General features: G+C 41.3%; 1 long non-coding RNA gene across 1 annotated transcript; it reads right to left on the bottom strand.

The window, feature by feature from the left end:
* Positions 1-13,732: 13,732 nt before the first annotated feature.
* On the bottom strand, positions 13,733-22,100 carry LOC140598863 (uncharacterized). The gene is made up of 3 exons (XR_012001417.1): positions 21,678-22,100; positions 21,438-21,547; positions 13,733-13,957 (listed from the first exon to the last, which is right to left on the bottom strand). It is a non-coding gene; the product is annotated as an uncharacterized lncRNA (long non-coding RNA).
* Positions 22,101-23,457: the final 1,357 nt, after the last annotated feature.

Below are 23,457 nucleotides of genomic sequence, written 5' to 3'. Positions count from 1 at the left end.
GTCTGTGAGTACATTTCTCAACTCCTGGAACAAGAGCTCATTCATATGTAGAAGGCTAACATTTTTGTCTGTGACCCACATAATTAGCTTGCATGTCTGTTTTCAAGATGCTGACTAATTAGATTTATGGCATTATGTGGTTGACTTTTTTATGTGCATTCACATTGTTAAAAATAAGTAAAAATTAAAAGAGTTCTTTCATTTTAGAGGTTTTTCCCAAAACAATGCTTTTTTATGTGGTATGGACTAGTATTTAAGATAATACTTGGAGGCTCTGTGACATACACAAGATCCAAAGGGGAGCCTGGCACGTGTGCCTGATACTCAAAAAAGCCATTTGCTGATGAAGTACATGATTTTGAACCTACATGACTAGGAATCTAGAGAACTAGAATTAAAAAAAAAAAAAAGCTAGCCACTTAAGCACTAAAAATAAATTGCCATAATAAAAACCATATCCTTCTAAAATAGACAACTAAAAAATAAATGAAATGGTAACACTCAGGCTTTGCACATGCATCAAATGTCCTTCCCTTTCTTCTCTTTTGGAGAGTCTAGTATTACCTTTTACATGAAATCTTCATCAGCTTCATCAGGAAGTGTCATCTTAATAGAACTCCATTTGTATACTTTTAACATTTTAAGAGTTTGCCTAAGATTGCAAGCTTCTTTGAGCTGGGATCCTCCCCCCATACCCGCCCCCCCCCCAAAAAAACAAAAACCTAGCACAGAAGATTGCTAAATAAATTAATCTATTCTGATTTTTAAAATAAAATAAATGAAATGAAGTGAAAATTGACAACTTTATTATCAAAAGACTCAAATATAAATAACAAAAATAAAAGAAAATCAATGACTAAAATAAATAAAAAACTAAAAAAATAATAATTATAAGAATAAAATACTTATTATTAAAAATAAGTTTAAGAGTAATTCTAAAATGAAGTAATTTAAAAACATGCATATAATTGAAAATAACTTTAAAGTCAAATGAATCTGAAAATAGGTAACCATGTAAGGGAGTGGCTATAAATTTCAGGAAAACAAAGGCAGTTGTCCCTTCTAAGTTGTACAAGCTGCTTGCTACAGTAAAGAACAGAACTAAAATAGAGAAGGACGGTTGCAGTAGAAGTAGCAAGAAAGCAGAACCCTTACAAACAAGGGGTAGGGGAACACAGCTAGAAAATCTCCAGAAGCAAGCTGCCATGGTTTTGAGCATTTCACAGCAACAATAGGAGAAAGAGCTTTGTGATGCTGGAAAGTCTTTTTAAGTCATACTGCTTTCTATATATCCAAGAAAACAAATTTAGTGACAGTGTTGAATCCCATACAATCCCATGGACTGTAGGAGAAAAGGGAAATAACTTCAGAATAATGCCACTACAGAAAACGAAAACATTTTTTTGTTGACATACTTCATCAGCTGTAATGTGTTTTTTTTTTAATGAAGTAAAAGGCATTAAGAAAATGATACAAATATTAAATGATATCATAAATTAGACTTAGAAAACTCAGTAATGAAAGGACAGACCTCAGGGAAGAAGAAGAAGCATATTGAAAAATCACATCATAAATGAAATGTAAAGTAGTAAGAGCAAGGTGGCAGACACTGCTGTATGAGAAATAGAAGACAAGAAAAGGAAAATGCTAAAAAAGAAACTAAGCAAGAGATTACAAGATTTGAGGGAAAACATCAAAATGTGAGGATAAGCAGAGAAGATAAATAACTGGAGTGCTTACAAGAAAACCAATGTATAAATTCTGAGCTATCTATATTTTATATATAACAAACTCTTATCTTACTTATGATAAACTGATAGATATGTTCATTTATAATATAGAACAGATTTGTAAATATATAAAATAATTATTATAAAGAGCAATATATGTATATATTTGTAGATAGATTTCTTTCTGGAGGGCAGGTTATTGAACATTTACCTACATGCCAGTATATAAATACCAGTGGAAGTGCTGCAGACGTTTCCAAGCATACTCTCATTCAGCTTGGCAATATAAGCTGCTGGGACTCAGCCATCTCTGTGGCTACAAACTTTCATAATCTAGTTGGGATCCAGTTGCTGGTCAGAAGATCAGTGGAGTGCTCCGCAGTTCTAAGTGGAGCAGATACTGCTCCTTGTTTTCCTTTCCAATAGTAGACAGCCCAGGTGAAATGACAAAAGTCTGTGTATATAAAGCTTATAAAATTTAATTTTAAATATTCAAAGGTAAATTTAATAAAAAGGCCAGTCACAGGACCAATAAATATATTGCCTGTGTGATATAAAGCTACTTGTACTAGAGTGACTTCTGCAGACCTCAAAAATTGGAAATACACTCAGAGCTGCCTTTATATGCTCCCAGCCAAGAAATCAGTTGATTCCAGGCTGGTGTGAGGGATTATGATGTGGCTGAAAGGCACAAGAGGGCTCAGCCTGGCAGGCATTCACTTTGGCTCTGAAGTAAACTCTAATGCAGGAATGGGTTAAAAGCTCTGAAAGGTCAGGAAATTGAAACTGTATGACTGGTATAAATCCTTGTGGCTTTCCCTGTTCCTTTTCTCAATATCCTCAAGTGGCTCCCTCAGCAAGAGTCCACATGGCCTTGTGGTAACAGATCCTACCTTTCTAGGATATGCCAGGGTAGACTGAGTTAGAAGGAAGGCTGGCAAGGAAAGAATATCTTCTATAAACAATCCAGCATGGTGAGATCTTGTTATTGCTTTTTCCAAAAGGAGGTCTCCTCATGGGCTGTAGGGTGAGCAAAACCAGGAGTGTGAAAAGGCTCATCCCTGGGGTGGGGCAGCTCTGAGATACTGGTCTAGGAAGGCCATCTCTATGCGCCTTCTCAATGCAGCCTACAGATAAGACATGGGACACATTTATGTGAAGTTTCCAACCATGAGCCCAGGATCCTCTTTTGTGTCCTGGGAAGTGTCTGTTTTTTAATGATCTCTCTGGATACCTGGAGAGCTATTTACAAGGAAAATACCTTTTATCCTCAAATTCTCAACTACAAAAGTTGCACTACAAAAGTTGCACTGTAAAAGTTGGTGGCTTATTTTTCACAATTACTGGATGATAATTTATGTTCTTTTCAGAGTTAGGTAGGTAGAGGTTTCTTAGGGAGGGAGGGAGGGAAGGAGGGAAGGAGACAAAATGGTTAATTTGGTTTATTTATTTATTTATTTTAAACTTTTTATTTATTTAGTCATGAGAGCTGCAAAGAGAGAGGCAGAGACATAGGCAGAGAAAGAAGCAGTCTCCCTGAAAGGAGTCTAATGTGGGACTCAATCCTGGATCCCAGGAACCAGCCCTGAGCTGGAGGCAGACACTCAACTGCTGAGTCACTCAGGCATCCCTGGTTTTCTTATTTATAATCAGGAATTATTCTATTAGTAGGATCCAATTTTCTACTTAAAATGCAAATGAGTATTTATATCTTACATATTCATACCAATAATGAATATGAATACATTTTGCTTTTCCTTTTTACCACAATTAGACTCTCTCAAATGTGGGACAGTCCTCTCAGTTCAATTTCCTAAATGGGGCCATTGAAAATAAGACAATGTGTCTTTTTGTCTGCCTATGTTTTTCAGCATACTTCCTATTGGTATAAAAGGGTAAAAAATATAAAAAGCATTTTATAAATATTCTACACATAGTATAAACATATTCATCAAGTTCTGAGGATAAGTTTTCAAAGTTCATCACTTGTTTCTGTAATAACTGAGGTGCAATAGAAGGTACTGCTCAGAATATACTTGAAACTATTTAAACACAACTTTGCTATCAAAAATCACAATTGCATAGAAATATTTATTTCTCATAACTTTATTTTTTAAACTAATTCTTTTTTTAAGATTTTATTTATTTATTTGAGAGAGAGAGAGTATTAGTGGAGGCAGGGAGGGGCAGAAGGAGAGGGAGGAGCTGACTCCCTGCTGAGCAGAGAACCCCATGCATTGGGGGGCTCAGTCCCAGAACCCCGGAATCAGACCTGGGCCAACGGGAGATGCTTAGCTGACAGCCACCCAGGCACCTCTGTCTCAAAACTTCAGTATTTACTTTTTCGTGAACCATAGTGCAAATCAACCTTTTTACTGACCTGAAACTGACATTTTCCCAAAGAAGACGTACAAATGATCCACAGGTATATGAATATGGACTCAATGTCACTAATCATGAGGGAAATGTAAATCAAAACCACAATGACATATCCAACCTGTTAGGATGGCTATTATGCCAAAGACAAGAGATAGATAACAAGTATTCATGAGGATTTGAAGAAAGGGGAATACTTGTATACTGTTGATACAACCATCATGGAAAAGACTAGGGAAGTTCCTCAAAAAATTAAAAATGAAACTACCTGGGATGCCTGGGTGGCTCAGTGGATGAGTGCCTGCCTTCAGCTCAAGGTGTGATCCTGGAGTCCCAGGGTGGAGTCCCATATTGGGTTCTCCTCAGGGAGCCTGTCTCTTCCTCTGCTTGTGTCTCTGCCTCTCTCTGTGTGTCTCTCATGAATAAATAAATAAAAACATTTTAAAAAATTAAACTACCTTATGAGCTAGGAATTCTACTTCTGAGTATACATGTGAAGGAAATAAAAACAGTGTCTTGAAGAGATACCAGCAATCCCTTGATCATTGTAACATTATCCACAATGGACAGGATGTGGAAACAACCTATGTATCTGTCAATAAATGAATGGATATATATATATATATATATATATATATATATATATATATATATATGAATATGTATGGATATATATGAATATGTATTAATATATATTCTCAGATATATTTATATATCTCACATGCACATATATAAGTACACATATATACAGCAGAATATTATTCAGTGTTAAAATTAAGGAAATGCTGCCATCTTGGACCATATGGATGAACCTAGAGGATATTATGCTAAGTGAAATAAACCAGGCACAGAATAGAAACTCTGTATAATTTCACTTATATGGTGAATCTAAATTAGTCGAACTTAAAGAAAAGAGTAGAAATGTGGTTGTCAGCCAAGGGTGGTGGGCATATGAAATGGAAATATGTTAGTCAAAGGGTCTAAACTTTCAGTTATGAGAAGTTCTGGGATCAAATGTACAGCATGGTGACCACAGTTACAAACACCTTATTGTGTACTTGAAATTTGCTAAGAGCTCTTACGTGTTCTTATCTAGAAAAAAGATAACTATGTGGGATGATAGATGTGTTAACTAACTTGATACATCACATAGTATGCCTTAAATATAAACAATTTATATTTTTAAAAAATAAAAAGATCCGAGATAGGAGGACAAATCAACATTTTACTGAACTCTACCATCTTTTAACATTCATTTGAATATTGCGTTTAACTCATATTTTCATAGCCAATGGTTGAAAATGCCAATAAACTATACTATAAATTTTTTTTTTTTAGGTATACTATAAATTTTTGAATTAATTGTATTACATAGGCTTATGAAATAAAGTGGGTTTAAAAAGCTGAAAAACTCAATGGAAATACCATCTATTTGAAGTGGGTGCTTTCAAAGTGAACCTTCTGGACATGCTTCTATGGTCTGGTTCCCAGTGTGCCCTTCCCCCATCCTGATGGACTTCTGTAATTACTGGGAAACTTTGTATTGTTTCACTTCTCTCCGGCATTTCCTGCTTGAACGGCCGGGCCAAGGAGAACAGGTTATAGTGGACCTCAAAAGATTTTCTTAAATTGTTACATTTGAGTGTTTGTGTGTATGCTATGAATAGCACTAAAGTAGTTTAATTCAGCATGACTTCTGATTTCAGTGCTCACAACAAGAACTCTCCATTCACATAGAGGTGCTGTGTCAATTATATAGGCAGAGTCAAAACCATCCTTCATGGAGCATTTGACAGTTGAGCACTGTGGCAATGGTCTCAGAGCACTTTTCTGTCCACAAACGTACTCCAGTACATCCAGCTTTATAAACATCATCACATGGGCACATGATGTAATAGGATGGCTTTTCCATTGAATTCAGCAATGAACATTTTATTTTTTTAATTTTTGTATATTTTTTCATGGGAGTTTGATTTACCAACATAGCATAACACTCACTGCTCATCCCATCAAGTACCCCCCTCAGTGCCCATCACCCAGTCACCCCATTCCTCCACTCACCTCCCTTTCCACTACCTCTTGTTCCTTTTCCAGAGTTAGGTGTCTGTCATGTTCTGTCACCCTCACTGATATTTCCCACTCATTTTCTTTCCTTTCCCCTTTATTCCCTTTCACTATTTTTATATTCCATGAATGAATGAGACCATATAATGTTTGTCCTTCACCAATTGACTTACTTCACTCAGCATAATACTCTCCAGTTATATCCACGTTAAAGCAAATGGTGGGTATTTGTCATTTCTAATGCCTGAGTAATATTCCATTGTATACATAGACCACATCTTCTTTATCCATTCGTCTTTCAATGGACACTGAGGCTTCTCCCACAGTTTGGCTATTGTGGCCATTGCTGCTAGAAACATCGGGGTGCAGGTGTCCCGGAGTTTCACTGCATCTGTACCTTTGGGGTAAATCCCCAACAGTGCAATTGCTGGGTCGTAGGGCAGGTCTATTTTTAACTCTTTGAGGAACCTCCACACAGTTTTCCAGAGTGGCTGCACCAGTTCACATTCCCACCAACAGTGCAGGAGGGTTCCCCTTTCTCCACATACTTGCCAATATTTGTGGTTTCCTGCCTTGTTAATTTTCCCCATTCTCACTGGTGTGAGGTGGGATCTCATTGTGGTTTTGATTTGTATTTCGCTGATGGCCAGTGATGAGGAGCATTTTTTCACGTGCTGGTTGTCCATGTCTATATCTTCCTCTGTGAGATTCCTGTTCATGTTGTTTGCCAATTTCATGATTGGATTGTTTGTTTCTCTGCTGTTAAGTTTAATCAGTTCATTATATATCTTGGATACTAGCCCTTTATCTGATAGGCCATTTGCAAATATTTTCTCCCATTCTGTAGGTTGTCTTTTAGTTTTGTTGACTGTTTCTTTTGCTGTGTGGAAGCTTTTTATCTTGATGAAGTCCCAAAAGTTCATTTTTGCTTTTGTTCCTCTTGCTTTCATAGATGTACCTTGCAAGAAGTTATTGTGACCAAGTACAAAAAGGGTGTTGCCTGTGTTCTCCTCTAGTATTTTGATGGATTCTGTCTCACATTTAGATCTTTCATCCATTTTGAGTTTATCTCTGTGTATAGTGTAAGAAAGTGGTCTAGTTTCATTCTTCTATACGTAGCTGTCCAATTTTCCCAGCACCATTTATTGAAGAGACTGTCCTTTTTCCAGTGGATACTCGTTCCTGCTTTGTCAAACATTAGCTGACCATAGAAATGAGGGCCCATTTCTGGGTTCTCTATCCTGTTCCATTGATCTCTGTGGCTGTTTTTTAGACAGTACCACATTGTCTTGATGACCACAGCTTTGGAGTACAACTTGAAATCTGGCATGGTGATGCCCCTGGCTGTGGTTTTCTTTTTCAATTTTCCCCTGGCTATTCAGGGTCTTTTATGATTCCACAAGTATCTTAAGATGATTTGTTCCAACTCTATGAAGAAAGTCCATGGTATTTTGATAGGGATTGCATTAAATGTGTAAATTGCCCTGGGTAACATTGACATTTTCACAATATTTAATCTGCAAATCCATGAGCATGGAATATTTTTCCATCTTTTTGTGTCTTCCTCAATTTCTTTCAGAAGTGTTCTGTAGTTTTTAGGGTATAGGTCCTTTAACTCTTTGGTTAGGTTTATTCCTAGGTATGTTACGCTTTTGGGTACAAATCTAAATGGGATTGACTCCTTAATTTCTCTTTCTTCAGTCTCATTGTTAGTGTATAGAAATGCCACTGATTTATGGGCATTGATTGATTTTATTTCTCTTTGTTACCTGATTGCTGAGGGTAGGACTTCTAGTACTATGGAATAGCAGTGGTGAGAGTGGACATCCCTGTCGTGTTCCTGATCTTAGGGGAAAGGCTCCCAGTGTTTCCCCACTGAGAATGATATTTACTGTGGGCTTTTCATACATGGCTTTTAGATACTGAAGAATGTTACCTCTGTCCCTACACTCTGAAGAGTTTTGATCAGGAATGGATGCTGTATTTTGTCAAATGCTTTCTCTGCATCTATTGAGAGGATCATACCGTTCTTGGTTTTTCTCTTGCTGATATGATCAGTCACATTGATTGCTTTATGAGTGTTGAACCAGCCTTGCATCTTGGGGATGAATCCCACTTGGTCATGGTGAATAATCTTCTTAATATATTGTTGGATCCTAATGGCTAGTATCTTGTTGAGAATTTTGCATCTGTGTTCATCAGGGACATTGGTCTATAATCCTACTTTTTGGTGGGGTCCTTCAGTGGTTTGGGAATTAAGGTGATGCTGGCCTCAAAGAAAGAGTTTGGAAGTATTCCGTCCCTTTCTATCTTTCAGAACAGCTTTAGTAGAATAGGTATGGTTTCTTTAAACATTTGATAGAATTCCCCTGGGAAGCCATCTGGCCCTGGACTTTTGTGTATTGGGAGGTTTTTGATGACTGCTTCAATTTCCTCCCTGGTTATTGGCCTGTTCAGGTTTCCTATTTCTTCCAGTTCCAGTTTTGGTAGTTTGCGGTTTTCCAGAAATGCATCCGTTTCTTCTAGATTGTGTAATTTATTCGTTTGTATTTCTTTGGCATTGGTGGTGATCTCTCCTTTCTCACTCATGATTTTATTAATTTGAGTCTTCTCTCTCTTCTTTTTAGTAAGGCTGGCTAATGGTTTATCTATCTTATTAATTCTTTCAAAGAACCAACTCCTGGTTTTGTTGATCTCTTCCACAGTTCTTCTGGTCTCGATTTCATTGAGTTCTGCTCGAATCTTTATTAACTCTCTTCTTCTGCTGGGTGTAGGATCTATTTGCTGCTTTTTCTGTAGCTCCTTTAGGTGTAAGGTTAGCTTTTGTATTTGAGTTCTTGACAGTTTTTGGATGGATGCTTTTATTGAGATGTGTTTCCCCCTCAGGACTGCTTTTGCTGCATCCCAAAGATTTTGAAGGGTTGTATCTTCATTCTCATTAGTCTCCATGAATCTTTTTAATTCTTCCTTAATTTCCTGGTTGAGCCTTTCATCTTGTAGCAGGATGGCCCTTAACCTCCACGTGTTTGAGGTCCTTCCAAACTTCTTGTTGTGATTTAGTTCTAATTTCAAGGCATTATAGTCTGAGAATATGCAGGGCACGATCCCAATCTTTTGGTATCGGTTCAGACCCGTTTTGTGACCCAGTATGTGGTCTATTCTGGAGAAAGTTCCATGTGCACTTGAGAAGAATGTGTATTCAGTTGCGTTTGGATGTAAAGTTCTGTAGATATCTGTGAAATCCATCTGGTCCAGTGTATCATTTAAAGCTCTCGTTTCTTTGGAGATGTTGTGTTTCGAAGACTTATCGAGTGTAGAAAGCGCTAGATTGAAGTCACCAAGTATAAGTGTATCATTATCTACGTATGTCTTACTTTTGGTTATTAATTGATTGATATCCTTGGCAGCTCCCACATTCGGGGCATATATATTGAGGATTGTTAAGTCCTCTTGTTGGATAGATCCTTTAAGTATGAGATAGTGTCCCTCTTCATCTCTCACTACAGTCTTTGGGGTAAATTTTAGTTTGTCTGCTATAAGGATGGCTACCCCTGCTTTCTTTTGAGGAACATTTGAATGGTAAATGGTTCTCCAACCTTTTATTTTCAGGCTGTAGGTGTCCTTCTGTCTTAGATGAGTCTCTTGTAGACAGTAAATAGATGGGTCCTGCTTTTTTATCCAGTCTGACACCCTGCACTTTTTGATGGGGTCATTAAGCCCGTTCACGTTCAGAGTTACTATTGAAAGATACGAGTTTAGTGTCATCATGATATCTATTCAGTCCCTATTTTGTGGATTGTTCCATTGGACTTCTTCTTAAAGGGGAATTTTAAGAGTCCCCCTTAAAATTTCTTGCAGAGCTGGTTTGGAGGTCACATATTCTTTCAGTTCCTGCCTGTCTTGGAAGCTCTTTATCTCTCCTTCCATTCTGAATGAGAGCCTTCCTGGATAAAGTATTCTTGGTTGCATGTTCTTCTCATTTAGGACCCTGAATATATCCTGCCAGCCCTTTCTGGCCTGCCAGGTCTCTGTGGAGAGGTCTGCTGTTACCCTAATACTCTTCCCCATAAAAGTTAGGGATTTCTTGTCTCTTGCTGCTTTAAGGATCTTCTCTTTATCTTTGGAATTTGCAAGGTTCACTATTAAATGTCAAGGTGTTGAACAGTTTGTAATGATTTTAGGGGGGATCTCTCTATTTCCTGGATCTGAATGCCTGTTTCCCTTCCCAGATTAGGAAAGTTTTCAGCTAGGATTTGTTCAAATACATATTCTGACCCTCTGGCCCTTTCTGCGCCCTCGGGAACCCCAATTAAACGTAGGTTTTTCTTCCTCAGGCCATCGTTTAGTTCCTTTAATCTATCCTCATGGTCTTTTAATTGTTTGTCTCTTTTTTCCTCGGTTTCCTTCTTTTCCATCAACTTGTCTTCTATGTCACTCGTTCTTCCACCTCGTTATCCCTCGTCGTTAGGACTTCTAGTTTGGATTGCATCCCATTCAATTGATTTTTAATTTCTGCCTGATTGGATCTAAATTCTGCAGTCATGAAGTCTCTTGAGTCCTTTATGCTTTTTTCTAGAGCCACTGGTAGTTTTATAATAGTGCTTCTGAATTGGCTTTCTGACATTGAATTGTAATCCAGCTTTTGTAACTCTGTGGGAGAGAGCACTGTTTCTGATTCTTTCTTTTGAGGTGAGGTTTTCCTTCTAGTCACTTTGCTCAGTGTAGAATGGCCAAAAACAAGTTGTATTTGGAAAAGGAGAAAAAGAGAGAAGCGAAATAGGAAAGAAAAACAAATAAAGAAAAAAGGAAGAGAAAAAAGGAAAAAAGAGAAAAAACGAATAGAAAAAAAGGGTGGGGGAAGCAAACAGAAATTAAAAAAAAAAAAAACAAGTGGGAGTATCCTCTGATTCTGTATACTGTAAGTCCCTAGACTTCCCCTGGAACTTTCCAGTGCTGCTTGGTCAATAATTTGTTTTTCCCGTCTGTCTAGCTGGTCTTCTGGGGGAGGGGCCTGCTGTGCTGATTCTCAGGTGTTAGCACTTGGGGGAGCTGCTCTGCCCCTGCCTGGTGCAGGGCTCAGTGGGGGGTGTTCACCCCGTGAGGCCCCAGGAGGAACAACCGCAGTGGCGGGGCCAGCTCTGCAGCCCTGGAGTAGCTCCCGCAGTAGCTCCGGGGCTCTCCGTCTGCAGGGCCTGGAGGCTCCGGGGCGGGGCCGCTGATCTGCTCAGCTGGGGCAGGAGCGTCCTCGCTGTCCTGGGCCCTCCCGGCCTCTGCCTGTCCCGGGGGAGGCCGGATCCTGGGCTGTGTCCCGGGCCCTGTGCCCCGGGGCCTGGGCTGTTGGATTCGCGCTCCCGCCCCGCAGCCCCCTCCGCGGAGCCGCCGCCCGAGCCCCTCCGAGCTGCTCCGGGTCCCGCCGAGCGCTGCAGCCCTTAGGGAGCTCGGGGCATCTCCCGGGGCGCAGGTGCCTGTTAGTGTCCCCGGGAGCCCGAGGGCATCCCCGCCCTCCTGGGTCCTGCTCCACCTCCCTGCGGGCCCCTTTCCGCGGGGAAGGTTGGTGCAGCTCCTGCTCCTCCGGGATGGGGCTCTCCTGTCCTGGGGACACTCGCCCCGGCCTCAGCCCGGCTCCTCGCGGGGCCCCTCCCCCTCGGAGGCCTTTTGTGTCTTTATTTCTTTTTCCCCGTCTTCCTACCTTGATAGAAGCGCGAACTCTTCTCACTGCAGCATTCCAGCTGTTCTCTCCTTAAATCTCAGGCTGAATTCGTAGATTTTCAGGATGATTTGAAGGTTATCTAGGTAATTTGGTGGGGACAGGTGACCTGGGGACCCTACTCTTCCGCCGTCTTGCCCCGCCCCCTTCTGTTCTCTCTTTAAATCTCAGGTGAAATTCAAAAGTTTTCAGGATGATTTGAAAGTTATCTAGATAAGTTAGTGGGGACAGGTGACTTGGGGGCCCTATTCCTCCTCCGTCTTGCCCCACCCCCTGCTGTGAACATTTTAAATGAAATTCCATAAGCCTTATAAAGTATCAATATCTTGATCAATTAATATATTAATACAGACTGTTTTATCTATTCCAGAGTCCTTTTCTTGCTCCAGTTTTATTCTTATTTATTTACCTGAATAATGTAATATTCTTGTTTTCACTCATCTGAGTTCTAGTTGAAGTAACTGCTCAAACAGGGCTGTGATTATTAGATAGCTAATGTAGTTGACAGATCCAGCTTAGTAATGCCTGACTCCCAAGTGCTATGCAACTGATACAAGATGGGCCCTTCAGTCCCTTTATTTTTTCACAAATTTCATATTGGGGTTCAGATTGAGGCTGGATGCTTGCTGGATCTGTTTTGAAAGCATAACCAGTACCATAATTGTATGAATTACCTTATTAACTTAGCTTTATGTCGTTTTCTGTTATGTTCCTTACTTATGTTTTATGCTCCTCCCAGCCCCATGTATGATTAATCATTAACTACCTTTTCCACTCTCTATTCCTTGTTTACACATTGATTATAGAAACTTAATGGAGACTAGATGGTAACGTCTGTCTTGATCTAAACTGATATATCCCATCATACCAGATTCTGGATGGCATCTCATTGTTCAGAAGAATACATCCCTTGGGGTTGTTTCAAAGCTCCCCCCACCAAGGCTTCAAGAAACCTATCACCCTCCTCTCATGTGTTCATCTCCCTACGCAATCACTATATGTAAACTGTTCCCAGGCTCAACAGAGCAAGGCAAATCTGGGGACAAAATAAAGGCACAGCATGTGCAAGTTTGAGTAAGTAACAAGATTTGGTGGCTGGACTATTGCAGGTAAGCTGTGCTTGCCTGGCTGGCTGTCAGATGACTGGACTCCAAGAGAGGAAGGCTAGCCTAGAACCTGAGCATGTAACCCTTTTTGCTAAATTCTCTGTCTGCCTTGCCTTTAGAATGGGTTCTGCTCTGTAAAATCTTCCCCTTTTAAGGAGACTGGTGATAATCCCAGTAAGTGCTAATTGCCCTGGAAAGCATGTCACAAAGGAGCTGGTTAGTAGAGGAAGCTACAGAAAAGGAGGTGGGTTGACAGGCTGTCAGACTCAAGTCTTGGCTCCCACCTTCTCACCCTCCCTCCCCTTTCTTGTCTTCCTTATCAATGAAGCATTTTTTAGGCTGCAGCTCTTTGCCAGACCCAGAGTACACCACATGTGGTGCTGTGTCTGCCTCCCAAGGACTTAGTAGTGGGGGAGTCGAACAGTGAAGCATTGCCCTATCCATGGTTTATCCATGTGTGTGGAGGATGAAGGGGTGCTCAAGGAATAGTTGTCATTTGGGAGGGGCCACATGCTCAGTTTACTCCGAAATCAGAGATAATTTAGAGTTGAATAGGCCCCAGCACAAGTGTTTACTCACAAGGCGTCTAAGTGGCAGACCCTTGAAATAAGACTTAGAGAATCAAGAAAATCTCTTTCATGAGGATATTTATTGAACAATAAAAATATTCATCTCATGCTTCAGTTTATAGGAAATGTAGGAAATCTATTACATACAACAGAAAATGAGAGGATGCACAAGTCCTGGTTTTCCCATAGAGGACCATGCTTACTCAAGCTGTGCTGGTGACGCCAAGGTTCTGCCAGTGTGGAACTGCAGATTAAGTCCTCTACGGTTTAGTTAGCAGTCTCCCCCTTCACTCAGGATGGTTTGTAAGAGCAAGCACGGAAGGAGGAAGAGAACACTCAGCATACGTTGTGAGCTTAGTTGTGCGCTTAGTCCATCAGAGCGTGCAGCAAGAAAATCTTCCAGGTCTGAAAAAAAATCCCAAGTGTGTAAGACACATTGTTACAGACTGGCTTTAAGAAACTGAAATAGAGATGTCTGCACCTGCTCTGATAAAGGCCCTATTCTGCTGGAACCTCCTCATTAGACTTTGCTGCTGGGGATCTGCTGCAGAGCCCTTCCAAAGCACAGCCCCACCATGCCAACAGTGGGCTCACCTGGCAGCAGAAGGAAGCACCACTGTGGGAGTGGCTGTTCAAGGAAGCTGTGCCTTCCTTTAGCTTTTATATGGGATTTTTGTGGAACTTAGAGAACTGAAAGAGAATTTATTGTTTTTAGGGCTTAAGAAAGAAACAGCCCTTCAGCTCTCTCATTTACTTGTGAGCTGACCAAAGGTGATTTTTCAGAGAATTCCACACCAAGTCATTTAGCAATCAGGGGCAAATAGATCTGATTTGAAATACAATAAAATAAAACAACTTGCATCTATGTGTTGCAAAGAAGGTTCAACTTTTCCCCAAATTAGTCCTTATACCATTTCCTTGATTAGGGACTACTTATTAAATAGGAGGAAAGCACCCATCCTTAAAGCAATGGCTACTACTTCTACAGAGGAAGTTACAAAAATGAACAGCTTCATAGCATTCTGGGGGTTGGTGCAGCACCCCAAGGTGCTCACTTTCCTTGCTGCCACAATGTGGTTCCTCAACAGTAGGGTCTCACTCTAGTCCTAAGGGTCTGTGAGTCCAGCTTTCTGTATGGTTGGGACTCCACCCCAAACGTGTTGGCTGGGAGTCCCTGGGGTAGCAGAACCCAGGCTCTCAGCTAAAGTCCCTGCTGAATAATGACTATGTGAAGCTGCCAAGCCCCACGGGCAAGAATGCCAACTCCACTAAAGCATTCTCACAAGCAAATCTGGGCCTATGTATGGAGTTGGCTTGGCAGGTAAGCATGCAGATGAGAAAAGGCACTACAGAGAACTTCTCTCTAGAACTGCCTGGCAGAGGCCAACCTGGTGTACTTCCCACCTTCCTCCCCCTGACCCCACCCCAGACTGGCATGCCTGGTCCTGCCCTCTACAATACCTTCAGGAGATGCCCTCTGAATGTGAGAACCTATGGTGAGCATGAAACAGTGGAAGTTAACAAGTAATGATAACAAGCAACTGCAACAGGTACCCATTCTATACCTGTTCACAGGTGGGCTATGGTGGGACCATCCAAGAGACTAGATTCAGGATAAGACTGAGGTCTGGCCTACTCTAGGCCTGGGTACCACTTTTACATACCACCTTACCTTGGGAGAGGGTTGTTCCAGAGTGCCAAAAACTCACAAAACAGGAAACTTAACTTCTGGGCTCAGAGAATGTTCCAGAAAAGCTGATGCTAAATAAAACAGGTGCTCACAGCATAAGAAGCTTTTCAAGTGAGAAAGGCATCAGCCCATACTGAGCTTCTGTGTTGACTCTCCCCTAGTGGAAGGAAATAGGCTGCCTACAGGAAAGGATTAAGACCCTGTTGGCAGTTATTTCTTGTATAGAAATTCAAAGGCCTTTGTTTTAGTCAGCTTTGTGAATTTGGCTAGACCAAGTCAGTCCTGCAAGCAGGGTTCACCAAATTGGGGCTGTGAGCACCATGTGATGTCCCTCTCACGAGGCCCCAGGTCATCCACTGAGCTTAGAGAGAAAATACTAGAACTATATATTTATAGGAAAATTTAAAACTAAGCTTTACTAATATTTACTGTACTTATTAGAATCTACTGAATCAACTGTTCTATAGCCATTATTTCACATCATACCAAGAGGGAAACTCTGCTATCTGTGGATGACTGACTATAATCTAGGATTTTTATTGTATACTTATCAAAAGGCCTTTTTTAGACTTGGTTAGACATAGCAAAGATTTCTATCATGTGTATTAATCCTGTGCATATGTGAAAAAGAAGATATAAGTAAATTCAAGTTTGTACATGCTCAGCATGGCAACTGTCTCACTACCACTGAATAGGGAATATACTCAAGTATTTTTACTGGAGTGGAGTGGGAAATTAAAAAAAAAAGTCTGGAGACCACCCTGAATGAGGCTAATGTCATATTTGAATTGAGGTCCAGATCCAGCACTCCTAAAACTTTCCAATTTGCAGATACCTCTGGGAGCCAGATGGCTTCCTCTCCTGCCATGACACCCAGAGAATCTTACCCATTGAAATGGCAATGGGAGAATGTCCCCAGAAGGCAGAACAAAGGGTCTCTCTTTCCAACACAGCACACTTGGAGCTGACCCGGGGCCAGGGCCCTGGAGGGCCATCTCTCCCATCGGCCTTCAGGATGGTTCTGGCCCTAAAATGTTTGTTTGCTTGTTTTGGTTGGTTGGTGCCAGAAATGTACTTTTTAAAAACTGAGTTCGAAGCATGAGGTGAGGCTTGATCTGACCCCAACCTGACATTCACATTATCTGTTTACCCTGAAGGTACTTGAGTTTGCTACTTCACTGTGTCAGAACTTAAACCTAAAATTTTAGAGCACCAAACTGGTTCTTGAGGCTAATGAAATAATTCTTTGGGGCTATGTGTGGGAAGAATTACCCTCTTAATATAATGAGTTTTTGGCCCAGCTCAACACTAAGCAAAGACCCTGCTAGATGGAAGCTTGTTTTTTTTTTTTAAGCACTTATTTACTTAATGCCCCTAAATTAGTGAATGTTGTGCACAACCTGAAAAACACACATCAGTATATAAATGATAGATCAAAAAATAATTTTTAAAATCTCATTATATTGACTTGAATACTGTTGATGGTGATAATAATAAAGTAAGAATTTATTATGTGCATAATATGTAACAGGTACAGTGCTTTTTCATCTTAACAAATCAATGGGGTAAATATTCAGCTCTAATTTTGCAGTTGCAGAGACTGAAACACAAATTATTCAACATTTCATAAAGAGGGGATCCCTGGGTGGTGCAGCGGTTTGGCGCCTGCCTTTGGCCCAGGGCGCGATCCTGGAGACCCGGGATCGAATCCCACATCGGGCTCCCGGTGCATGGAGCCTGCTTCTCCCTCTGCCTGTGTCTCTGCCTCTCTCTCTCTCTCTCTGTATGTGACTATCATAAATAATAAAAAAATAAAAAATAAATAAAAAAAACATTTCATAAAGATCATAAATATTATAAAAAGTATATTTTGGGATTTGAACACGGATTTTGGAGGGATTTTCATGATTTTCCATTATGCTACACTGTCTCTTTAAATGCAAAATTAACAAATGTAAATGAAGAAAATGGTAGAGATAATGACAGTTGCCTGCCTCAAGCATATTGGTTTTAGAATACTAAAAATGGTTTCTTTTAATTGCAATATAATAATAGATAATTGCTTATATGGAGCAATTTCTTCTTTGGAGCTGTATTTGGAATTAATTGGTCAAAGAAAAAAAATAACAAAAAATAAAATAAATAAAAATAAAATAAAATAAAATAATTGGTCAAAGATCATCCATTCAATATTCGGAATTATTATTCACAAAACATTATTTTAGGTTACGGAGCAGAAAAATGGCAAAATAGCTCACACTAACAAGATTATTTTATCCTTCAACATCTATGTGAGGATAGAGCATAGGTTATCCTCATTTTACAAAAGAAAACTGAGAAACTTGCAGTGTTCTGAGTAAGAATGGAAAAACAGGCCCTTGAAAAGACATTATATTTGGGATTATGAAAGCCTGTCATTCTTGGACCCAAAGAACATCAGAGCAAGAAGAGCCCTTGGAGATCTTTTGGCCCTCAGGTCCCTGGAGGTGCCAAGAGGGTCATGATTTTGTAATGTGTTGTTATCTATTTGTGATTCTCCCATCCAGATGTATCCTTTCACATCATTATAATTATATTATAAACATAATTTTCCATATGTTCTTCAAAATCCTCATAACATCCTATTAAAGGATTTAAAACATTCAATTACCTATTACTTTGCTGTTAGATTTAGAATATGGCCATATTTAGGACGCCTGGGTGGCTCAGCAGTTGAGCGTCTGCCTTCATGCTCAGGGCATGATCCTGGAGTCCTGAGATCAAGTCCTGCATTGGGTCCCCTGCATGGAGCCTGCTTCTCCCTCTGCCTGTGTCTCTCTCTGTCTCTGTGTCTCTCATGAATAAATAAGTAAAATCTTAATAAAAAATAACATGGCCATATTTTCAATATTCTAAATAACACTGTCAAAATTATCTTCTTTAGTTTATATTGATAATTATTCTTATAGGAAGAGTAGAGAAATGGCACAGTAGTTAAGATTCACATCATGAACCCTCTGCACTGTTGGGTGGGAATGTAAATTGGTACAGCCATTATGGAAACCGGTATGGAGGTTCTTTAAAAAATTAAAAATAGAGCTCCATAGGATCCAGCAATTCCACCTCTGGGGATTTTTCAAAAGGAAACAACCATATTAACTCAAAAATATATAGGTACTTTTGTGTTCATTGCATATTTACAATAGCCAAAATATGGAATCAATCTAAGTGTATGCTGATGGATGGACAGAGAAAATTATGATGTAAATATGTATAAATATAATGATATAAATATGATATAAATGTAAATAAAAGAAAACATATGACATGTAGATAACACAAACACACACAATGGAATATTTTTCAGCCATATAAAAGGAGGAAATCTTGCTATTTGTGACAACATGGATGGACCTTGAGGGTGTTATGTTAAATAAATCAAACAGAGAAAGACAAATACCATATGCTCTTACTTATATGTGGAATCTTAAAAAAAAAAAAAAAAAAAAACAGGGATCCCTGGGTGGCGCAGCGGTTTGGCGCCTGCCTTTGGCCCAGGGCGCGATCCTGGAGACCCAGGATCGAATCCCACGTCGGGCTCCCGGTGCATGGAGCCTGCTTCTCCCTCTGCCTGTCTCTGCCTCTCTCTCTGTGTGTGTGTGACTATCATGAATAAATAAATAAAATCTTTAAAAAAAAAAAAAAACAACTCATAGATACAAGAAATTTGGTGATTGCCAATCTTAGTAGGCTGGTAGGTGGGTAAAGTGGGTGAGGATCAAAGATCAAAAGGTACAGATTTCCAGTTGTAAAATTACTTATGGGGATGTAATGTATAGTAGTCACTATAGTTAATAAAATTATATTTGAAAGTTGTTAAGAGAGTAGATCTTAAAGTTCTCATCACAAGAAAAAAACAACTATGTGAGGTGATGGATGTTAACTAGACTTAGTGTGGTGATCATTTCACAATATACACAAGTAACAAATCACTATGTTATACACCTGAAATTAATATAATGTTATCTGCAAATTATATCTCAATACGGTAGCAGTTTTACTCATAGATTAATATTGTTAATATTCATAGAATATTAATTATATAAATATGGTATGTTTATTTACAGTATTTTTAAATAATTAATGTTACAAAATATATTATTTCTAAATAAACAATTAGCCTTTTGTGATTATCTCTTAAGAAAAAAATATCAGGGACACCTTGGCTCAGCGGTTGAGCATCTGCCTTTGGCTCGGGTCATGATCCCATAGTCCTGGGATCGAGTCCTACATTGTGTTCCCCATGGGGAGCCTGCTTCTCCCTCTACCTATGTTTCTGCCTCTCTCTGTGTCTCTCTTGAATAAATAAATAAAATCTTAAAAAAAAAAAAAGAAAAAATATCAGACCCTGTTTATTAGCTATTAGGAATTAACTCCTGTAAGCCTCAGTTTCCTCAAAAATAAAAAGTATAATAATAACTACTTTATGGGCTTAAGAGAATTAAATGGAATAAAGTGTATAAAGTGCCTGAAATATCCTGAGAGCCATCATCATTATCTTCATCATCTCTCATGTCATCATAACCACTATCAGCACGGCCACTGCAGTCATGCCCTGAGGCAGGATCAATGGATCAAACAGTACAAAAGTGTTACGGTCCTTTTGGCACCTGAAAAATTACTCTGAAATGACTATTTTGTTCAACTGTGATGAGCAGAAGCTACATTTAGGAGCCATTGTCACTGTCCTTGGAAGATAGACTTGAATGTTTCCAAGGATATAAAAATAATAAGCAGGTAGTCTGGAATCTAGTCTCTGCCCTGCTGCTTCTGAACCCAAGCTGGACTTGCATAGGAGACTGGACATGATCACAGATGGCCCTTTCTCCACATTACAGCTGGGAGCACCAATGGCATGCAGGAAATGACTTCACCTGTAGGACCACGCAAGTCCCACTTGGAATCCCAGTACCTGTTCCCTAATTTGCATCCTCCTTTCTCTGGGCCACAAAAGGAGCAGCTAGTGAATCAGGGGCATATGCCCAGCAAACGGAAGGAGAGGGAAAGATTTGGGAAATGTGGTAGGCGGAAAGACGAAGGAAAAGATGCGACATTTTGCAAAACTGTACTATGATCACACTGTCCCTACTGGCATTGCCCACACCACGCCCAGCTAGATGAGAGGGAGGAGCCGGAAGTGAGGTTAATGGGCTTTACCTTCATTAAGGATCCCTTGATAGCTAATCCTACCCAAGGCTGCAGAAGAGGGAGCAGCAGGAGGATTGGGAGCTGAGCATTCATTAAGTGCGCTCCTCACTGGAGTCTGGTTGGAGCATGCTGAAGAGGTGAGAGGAGGCAGGAAGTGGGATTGAAATGCTGTGCCTGGTTTCCCTGTGCCCCTAGGCCTGACCAAGGTCGACAGCAGAGTGTTTTATCTGTTTTCTGACCGCGGCAATTCCTTACTGAGTTTTACAAGTGAAACATTTGCATGGAGTTTGCTCACTGCTCAGAATTCTCACAAAGGAGTGTTTACCCGGTAGGTTCCTCACACCCTCCTGGCTCTTTTTTTTTTTTTTTTTTTTTTTATGATAGTCACACAGAGAGAGAGAGAGAGAGAGGCAGAGACACAGGCAGAGGGAGAAGCAGGCTCCATGCACCGGGAGCCCGACGTGGGATTCGATCCCGGGTCTCCAGGATCGCGCCCTGGGCCAAAGGCAGGCGCCAAACCGCTGCGCCACCCAGGGGTCCCCCCTTCCTGGCTCTTAATATGCGTGGCAGACCTGGGCTGTGGTTACAAGGTACCTTCCTTCTCTGGAGCAATGTCTGTTTGGCTCTCGTGGCGTCTGGCCACCCGTGCCTGTTCCTGTCCTGCTCCGGTGCCCTCCGTATCTCACAGTTAAGGAGATGGTGTTGGTGTGGTGTAGGGACATCAAGCGGAGATTTCATGGGGTGAGCTGACAGGCTTGGCTCTGCTTACCAGCGTGTGCCCCCCCCCCAAATTCTATTTACCGAAAGGGCGGGGTTCGGAAATCAGATCTAAACCAAGCAATTAGGAATATTTTTAAATAATGATGATAATGTGCCCTGTGATTCACAACGAACGTGACTTTCCCAAGTTTGCTCATTCCTGGGTCGCCTGGCGCATTGGTAGATACAAAGGGGCAACAGCCCGCCCCGCGTGCGTGGACTGTGCGCACGGGACGCGGGTCTTCTTACCGCAGCTGCCCGGGGTCTGGCGGGGGAGGCAGTGCAGGGCTGCGAAGACACACCTGCAGAGGCGGCAGCCGCGGACCGTCCAGGCCCCGTGCATCAGTGCGCCGCAGCCGCTGGGGAGACAGACGCGTGGTCAGCGCTGCCCTCGCGCGCGCGCCCCCCACGCGCATTCAGCTCCGCGCCCCGCCCGCGCGGGCTCCCAGGCCTCCGCCCACCGCGCCGTCACCCGGTGCCCGCGCCCACCTGTGCCTCTGGTCGTGCTCGCAGTAGCGGCCGGTGAAGGGGTCGGGGCACACGCAGAAGCTGCCCAGCACGCAGGTGCCGCCGTTCCTGCAGCAGCGCGGCGAGGAGGCACCTAGGGGGACCCCTGGGCATCAGTGTCCGCCGGCGGTCAGGCCCTCAGCGTTGGTGTAGCCCCGGGCGGGCCTCACGAGATGCCGCGGAGAGGCCATAAAATTGAGCCCCCCGCCAAGTGTGTTTGCGCACGTAAACCCTACTTCTTAATTGAAGGATCGAAAACAAACTGCCCGGGGTACCGGAGGGTCAGGAGCCAGTGAGGGCCCCGGCGAGACACCCTGCCCCGACTGCTAGTAGGATTTTCTCTTTCCCTTCCCTTCACTTGTTAAAGTCAAGCTGCGAGTTCCCCTGACAATGATTAAAAACAGGCCTCCAGGGCGGGGACCACCCACGGTTCGATGGCTGGAGAAAGCCCCAACCCCTCCTTCCCGCCCGAGGGGCTCCTCCCTGCGCCAGGGACTGGGGTCTGGAGCCTGAGAGTCTGCAATCAGCCAAGCAAAAGTCTGCGGTTATCCCGAGACGCAGTAGTTGTTTTGAGTATATCTAAGTCGCAGTTCGCTAGACAGGAGCAAATGCAACATTTTACCAATGAAATAGTAAAACCTGCTTCAGAGCAAAAGAACACCTCACTAGGAAATACTTTCCACTTTATAGTGCATCATCTGAAGATGATAAAATGTGCTGTGCTGGATTTCTCATTTTATCCTTAATTTACGCCAAGTTTTTCTCAGATCTAGACTGAGAAGCCACTGACGGAGATGACCACAAAGGTATTTTGGGCGACATCACGGCTTACGATCTTGGAAAGCATGGACGTAGGGACCTGTATCCTGGGGCCTCCAGCCATCTCCGTTCCCGTTCACCTCCCCCAAATTATTCAGGGTCCAGTTGAGTGTTTTCTGCTGGAGCTTCTGGGTTGTAGCATTGTTGATTTCTTCTCTGTTACCTTTTAAAAACATTGAAAATATGAGACTTAATGATTAAGAAATAAATATGTGATAAAAAGACAGTATAAATAAAATGCTTCTTACTGTTGTTTCCCAAGTGTATGTTCCATAATGCCAAACTGACAAAAAACAGAAGCCTAGAATATTTAAAGAAAATTATTGAAGTTTAAAATATTAAAAGCATAGGTAGAAAATTACGTGTTTAAAATGTAAAGCAATCATATAATCATATAAATGTAAGTATATGCAGTATTTAATGTATAATATTATGTCATCATTTTGTAACTTGTAGATATGTTAATGTTAACATGTCAATGTTGTCATGACTTAGAAAGACTTTGAGACCAACGAAGTCTTTGTGTCCCTTAATGGGATGGAACAATTGTGCATGCATTGCAGTTTATTCTGGAAGCTTTTAAATGCCCCCTCTTGACTCTCAGATCTGGATGATCTGTGTCCTTACCTGACAGGGTAGCTCCAGGTCATTTTCACACTGGCAAGTCTGGTGTGAGAAGCTCCTTCTCTAATCAATACATTAGCTGAGACCAGTTTCCAAGGAAGTCCAGTCTTACTGGGTTTTGTGTTTTTACTCCAGGTCCTGGAATAACTGTATTAAGACATAAGATGGATAAGGAAAGAAGATACAGATATTTCCTACCTGTTCCCTAGGCTGTGAGAAATGGCAGTGAGATCTCTGGGTTCTGCTGTGGAAGCCCATTAGGCGGTGACCTGCTGTGACAGGCAGGCCCATGCTGAGCCTCCAGGCTGTCCTCTCAATG

The sequence above is a fragment of the Vulpes vulpes genome, chromosome 5 (genome assembly GCF_048418805.1).
Source record: "Vulpes vulpes isolate BD-2025 chromosome 5, VulVul3, whole genome shotgun sequence".
Taxonomy (NCBI): Eukaryota; Metazoa; Chordata; class Mammalia; order Carnivora; family Canidae; genus Vulpes; species Vulpes vulpes.
This window is presented reverse-complemented; position numbering and strand designations above follow the sequence as displayed.